The sequence below is a fragment of the Rattus rattus genome, chromosome 5, assembly GCF_011064425.1.
Source record: "Rattus rattus isolate New Zealand chromosome 5, Rrattus_CSIRO_v1, whole genome shotgun sequence".
NCBI classification, from domain to species: domain Eukaryota; kingdom Metazoa; phylum Chordata; class Mammalia; order Rodentia; family Muridae; genus Rattus; species Rattus rattus.
The window spans coordinates 151,836,762-151,842,761 of record NC_046158.1 but is presented as its reverse complement, the minus strand read 5'-3'; the positions used below and the strand labels follow the sequence as shown (position 1 = coordinate 151,842,761).

The window sequence follows — 6,000 nt, the reverse complement described above, 5'->3', positions numbered from 1 at the left end:
GGGACTCTCAGGATTGAAAACATGAGGCAACTTTTGCCATCCCTGGTGCTGAGACAGCTCTTGTCTGATTCTTCCCCAGAGAGTTGCTACCCAGGGTTGGGGTGGGGTGTATACCACCCCCACGCAATAAACTCCTAAGGCTCTTTGGACAGCTATCTAAGACGATGCTGACCTATGCTTGCTTGTTTTACATCATGGGGAAACAGAGTCTTCGAGGGCGGGGCCTCCTTGGGAAAGTAGTGGGAGGTAGATTGTTATGGGGGACAAAGACAACCAGACTTACTAACCTCAGAGTCTTGACGCTAATCTGCATGTGAGTACCCCAGCTCTTGCCTGGACTTCTGCAGGAGATGCTTGAAGTCATCGTCTGTGCTGTCCTTCCCTCCACAGAGAGCAATTGCTAACAAATTAAGCAATGTCGTCATGGCTCTCCCGGCACTCTCCCTGAACTCGTGCCTCACCCTGAGCAAAAGGCAAAGTCCACTCTATCGGCTGGTTTTGTATCAATTTGGCACAAGCCAGAGTCAGAGAGGAAGGAGCCTCCCTTGAGGAAATACCTCCATGAGATCCAGTTGTCAGGCATTTCCTCTATTAGTGATCAAGGGGGGAGGGCCCCGCCCACCCACAGTGGGCGGTGCCATCCCTAGGCTGCTGGTCCTGGGTTCTGTAAGAAAGCAAGCTGAGCAAACCACGAGGGACAAGCCACCAGTAAGCAGCACCCTCCATGGCCTCTGCATCAGCTTCTGTCACCAGGTTCCTGCCCTGACTTCCTTTGGTGATGAACAGCAATGTGGAAGTGTAAGTTGAATAAACCCTTTCCTCTCCAGCTCGCTTTTTGGTCTTGGTGTGGTTTTGTTGCAGCTGAACTAAGGCTGATAGAATAGATAGAACCCAAGGGACCTGGAAAGTCATTGTCCTGATAGCCCCGCCTTTCCCTTCCGGCTACTTTACCCTTCTAGCCACAGTGTGAACACCCCAAGCACACCCCTGTCTCAGACCCGTGCACCAGCTGCCGCAGCTCCAACCCTCATTACATTCCGGTTTCTTCAAATACAAACGCATACTATCTCCTCCGAGGTTCTTGCTGGGTGACCTTAAGGTTGCCGTGTCCTCCACTTGTCTCCACTGACTAGGGAGGAAGGATTATCTTTGCTCTGAGTTATTTCAAAGTTTCCAAGAACCGTTTCAAGGGACTGAGCACACGGCTGTCAGTGGGTGTGCCTCTGGCCTCATGGGAATGCCCCTGGCCTTCCCTTTCTGTTTTTATCTTAGCCACAGATAACCCAGCACAGAATGTTCCAGTGAGAGCCTTTGGGCAAAGACCCCCGCCTCTCTGTGGAGACCGAGGTGCCTGAGAATAACACAGGGGCAGGCACAGTTGAAGGCCACAGTCAGACTGCCGGAGCACTTAGTCACGTTTTCCCAGTGTCTGAAGAACGTGGCTCCCCACCTGTATTTTGAAAACCAGGACATTTTTCTGGAATGTCATAGAGGCTTCTAGAGCACTTGACCTTTGGACACGGCGGACTCTTGCCTCTTAGTAACAAATACTAAGCACTGTGGCTGGGCGGCCATGTTGGAATGAAGGTGAATACATTAACGCCCTTAATTGAAATGCTTCCTTCTGATCCTGAGGAAGACTATGGTGAGTCATGGTTCCAGGGGCTGCCATGGTGGTTCAGTGGGTAAAGTGCCAGTCACGCCAGCATGAGGATCTGAGCTTCATTCCCAGTACCACATAAAAAAGCAACAGGTGGTGATATGTGCCTGTAATCTCAGCAATTGTGTGTGTGTGTGTGTGTGTGTGTGTGTCTGTATCTGTGTCTCTGTGTGTGTATGTCTGTGTATGTGTCTGTGTATATCTGTGTGTATCTGTGTGTCTGTGTATGTGTATGTCTGTGTGTCTGTATGTCTCTGTGTGTGTGTCTGTGTGTATGTCTCTCTGTGTGTGTCTGTGTGTGTCTGTGTGTCTGTATGTCTCTGTGTGTGTGTGTGTGTGTGTGTGTGTGTGTGTGTCTGTGTGTGTGTCTATGTGTATGTCTGTGTGCCTGTGTGTATGTGTGTGTCTGTGTGTGTCTCTCTGTGTGTGTCTGTGTGTGTGTCTCTGTGTGTATGTCTGTGTGTGTGTCTGTGTGTGTGTCTGTGTGTGTCTCTCTGTGTGTGTGTGTGTGTGTGTGTGTCTGTCTTGTCTGTGTCTGTGTGTGTCTGTGTGTGTCTGTGTGTATGTCTGTGTCTGTGTGTGTCTGTGTGTGTCTGTGTGTATGTCTGTGTGTGTGTCTGTGTGTCTCTCTGTGTGTGTCTCTCTGTGTGTGTCTCTCTGTGTGTGTCTGTGTGTGTCTGTGTGTGTGTGTGTGTGTGTGTCTGTGTGTCTCTCTGTGTGTGTCTCTGTGTGTGTGTCTGTGTGTGTGTGTGTGTGTCTCTCTGTGTGTGTCTCTGTGTGTGTACTCCCGAATGTGAGGGTGGTGGTAGGGTGTTGTCAGCAGGAAGTGATGGGGGTGGAGGTAGGAAGATCAGGAGGAGTTCAGCCATCCTTAGTTGCACGACAAGTTGAAGAGACCCAGTTGCAGAAACCAAACCAACCAACCAAAGCAGAGCTGGGGATGTGGCGCCTCGGCGGAGCACTGTGCCCAGCATGTTCAAACCCCGGCGCCTCCTGAGCCAGGAGACACTGCTGGAGTGCTGAGAAAATCGAATGGATGGCTGACCTTCTGGATGGCCCCATGGGTCCTGATGCACACCCCCCCAGGATACCCACCCACCCACATTTCCTGTGGCCTGGAACGGGGCTGGCTGTGGATAGAAAGACAGAGGGTGCACCTACCGCCTGGCTGGTTCTACTTCTGCCCAAAGGTACCCAGAAGCAGAGACAGAAGGGACCATTCTGTAGCAGTCAAAGACCCCAGGGTGCAGATGGGACAACAGGTCGTGAGCTCAGGCCGAGGGTAAGAAGCATCTGTGTCCTGCTCCATCCCGAGGTCATGACATTGCTTGCGATGGTCATGTGGCAGCCCTCACCTAGCTTTGAGTGTCCCTGGAATGTCTACATGGGAAAGGGATCTTCCTATAGGTCACCTTCCTCCAGAGATACCTGTTTGACAACTTTGGGAGACGAGATGTCCCAGAATAGTTCTGTCCAGGGACAGGGGGTGAGAGGGAGGCAGACAGCAGCAGCCAGAAGCAACATCTGGGCAGAGGCAGGAGCTGAGGTTCATGGTGCAGTAGACACTGTCAGCTCCAGGCTCTTCAGGGCCAGATGAATAGCACAGGATCCCACAACCAGCATCTCAGATACGGTTTCCTGGCTGATGGTGTCAAGGGGGAACCCTTCTGACTCTGGGGAACTCCAAAATCAAGCTGGTGCTACAAAACCCCAAATCAACCAGGCAGATGCCCAGGAGGCCACACTGAACTCAGCTGCTGATGCTGGAATGAAACTTCATAGTTAAGTTGTCAGTCTCTCCTTTGTCATCTGCTGGCTCTGCTGTGGAGGCTTCTGGGAGAGAACCCCAGCCATGTCCCTCAGTGGCAGGGTGTAAATGTGGGAACTCTGAACGACTGGTCCCTACTCTCAGACAGGCACATTCATGTACAGCAATCTCGCTATACCAGGTAAGTATTTAAGGACATAGTGCTTGCGAGTGCTGCCCCAGGTTTTGGGGGGCGGGGATGTCACAGACCCAGCTACCAAGTCACTAAAAGTGACACCTGAGAAGCGAAGCCTGCAACCTAGCTGTGGCTGGCTAGTTTTATGTCAACCGACACAGGCGGGAGTCATTCTGGAAGATGGTACATCAATTGAGAAAATGACCTCACCAGATTGGCCTGGAGGCAAGCCTGTGGTGCATTTTATTGGCTGGTGGTTAAGGTGGGAGAGAGGGCCCAGCCCACTGTGGGCGGTACCATCCCTAGGTGGTGGTCCTGATTCCTATAAGGCTACAGGCTGAGCAAGCCATGGGAACAAGCCAGTAAGCACAGTTCCTCCATGACCTCTGCTCCAGTTCCCACCCCAGCTTCCAGTGATGACGGACTAAAGCTGTTAAGATGAAATAAACTTTTCCCTCTCCAAGTTGATTTTGGTCATCGTGCTTTATTGGCACAGCGACAGAAAGCCTAACTAAGACGCCGCTGTTCCTCCTCTAGCTCTGTCTTTGCATAAAGCACCGTGATTAGCTCTGTAGCCCCTGCCTGGCACAATGTACTTCCTACCCAAAAGCAGAATGGGGGTCCACTGCTGCTCTCCCTCAGCTGCCTGCTCGGCAGCACCAGCCCCATCTGACCAGCCCCTCCCCACCCCCAAGCTGGTCTCCCTTCTTCACACTCTCATCCTCCAACCAACCCCTCCCTACCCACAGTTAGGACCTTTGCAACAGGACGCCTGCCTGCTCAGGGCATGTCCACGGTCTCCCGTCAGCCACATACCAAGATCCTGACCTTCATGCATGGCTCACCTGGGTCCCTACATCTCCCTGTCATGTCCCCTTCCTCCCCAGCCTGGGCAGCGCTCGCCAAGATCCTGGTGAGACTGTGGTGCCTCTGCACCTGCCGCCCTGCCCCCAGTGTTCTTTCTGGAGCCGTCCACGTGGGCAGCCGCTCCCCAGTGTACAGATCTCACCACACCTCTCAGTGCTACAGCTGCTGTCCCCTCCGGGACCCTTGTCTTTGTCCTGTGTGGCTCAGGCCCCAGCTGCCCCACCCACACTTTCCCTTTCTTCCTTCTCAGTGGGTCCAGCCTCTGTCTCGCAGTGCACCTAGCCCACGACTGACTCTTGTGACTAGTGTGTCGCCAACAATCACATCTGACCTCAGCACCCTTGTCCTCAGAGAATGGCCAGCACCAACAAACTCCTGCACCCACTGGTTTTGGCTCACAGGAGGTCCTGGCAGGAGATCAGAGAAGGAAATCGAGGCTTGGATCTGATTTCCCCCTCCTTCCTCTCTGGGTGTGGGCAGAGGGTATGACACTGTGGGGTGGCTCTGTATCCGGGTTCCAGTAACTAACCTGAGGGCACAATGTCCTCCCTGGAGTTTTCTCCACGCCTGTTCACACCCTCACAAAGACGCTAAGCCCTCTGGGACTTGGCCCACACTGGAGATCACGTGACTACGTAAGAATGTCCACATCCCATGTGACTGCTGGGGCGTGGTCCTCAAAGGCTGGTCTTAATTTACTGTTTTAGCTTCTTTTGCCCTTTGCCCTTCGATTCCCGTTGCCAAGCACGTGGCTGTAACAGCTGGAGACCCAGCAGCTGTTCTGAAGCACACGGTGTTTTTGAGGACAGATGTTACACAGAAGGGATGATGATAGAGTAGGAAGCTAGAGACGTATGGTCCGTTCTTGACGCTACCCCACCAGTTCTGGACCACTAGACATTTTTATGTGATGCAAAAGTCATGCTAGGTTTCATTTTTCTTTCCCAAGCAGCTAAACCGAATTCTGACACACTTTTTAGAATTCAAGGGAATCCACCCCTCAACCCCCGAGTTGGTGAGTAAAACTAGAAAAACTTCACAGGAATGCACTTGGCAGTTTGAACCCAGGATGGGCCATTCCTGAGATAACCTGCATCCACACGCCTTCCTTTCGCTGGTGAGTGGCAGCTAGAATGTTCAGAATGGACGTTGGAGGTGGATGAAGTTGCCCTGAACTGCTGCCTGGAATCTGGGCGTGCCGTCCTGGGCTGCCTGCCATCTGGCCCCCGTGAGAGCTGAGAGTTTCTGATCCATCTCTTGGTTATCGGTCTGCAGCACAGAGTGTAGTTCCCCCATCTCCCGGGTGGAATGTGGAAAATGGGGCTGCTAGGTTCTTCTTCCCTAGGTCTGCTTGGCACAGGATGTGGACATCAGAGCGGGGGACCTGAAGTCCTCAGTGTCTCTCTCAGTAAGGTGCAAAGACGCCTAGAAGCTGTACCCTGTCCCACCATCCCCACTACACACACGAATCTCAGAAATCAAGGCTGGCTTTCGGTTTCAGACTCCACCGTGGCTGTCTGTGGAGTGGCT

General features: G+C 52.8%; 1 protein-coding gene across 1 annotated transcript in view; it reads right to left on the bottom strand.

The window, feature by feature from the left end:
• Sulf2 (sulfatase 2) overlaps positions 1-6,000 on the bottom strand; it is a 57,216-nt gene that overhangs the window by 46,463 nt on the left and 4,753 nt on the right. The gene's annotated exons all lie outside the window — the stretch shown is intronic.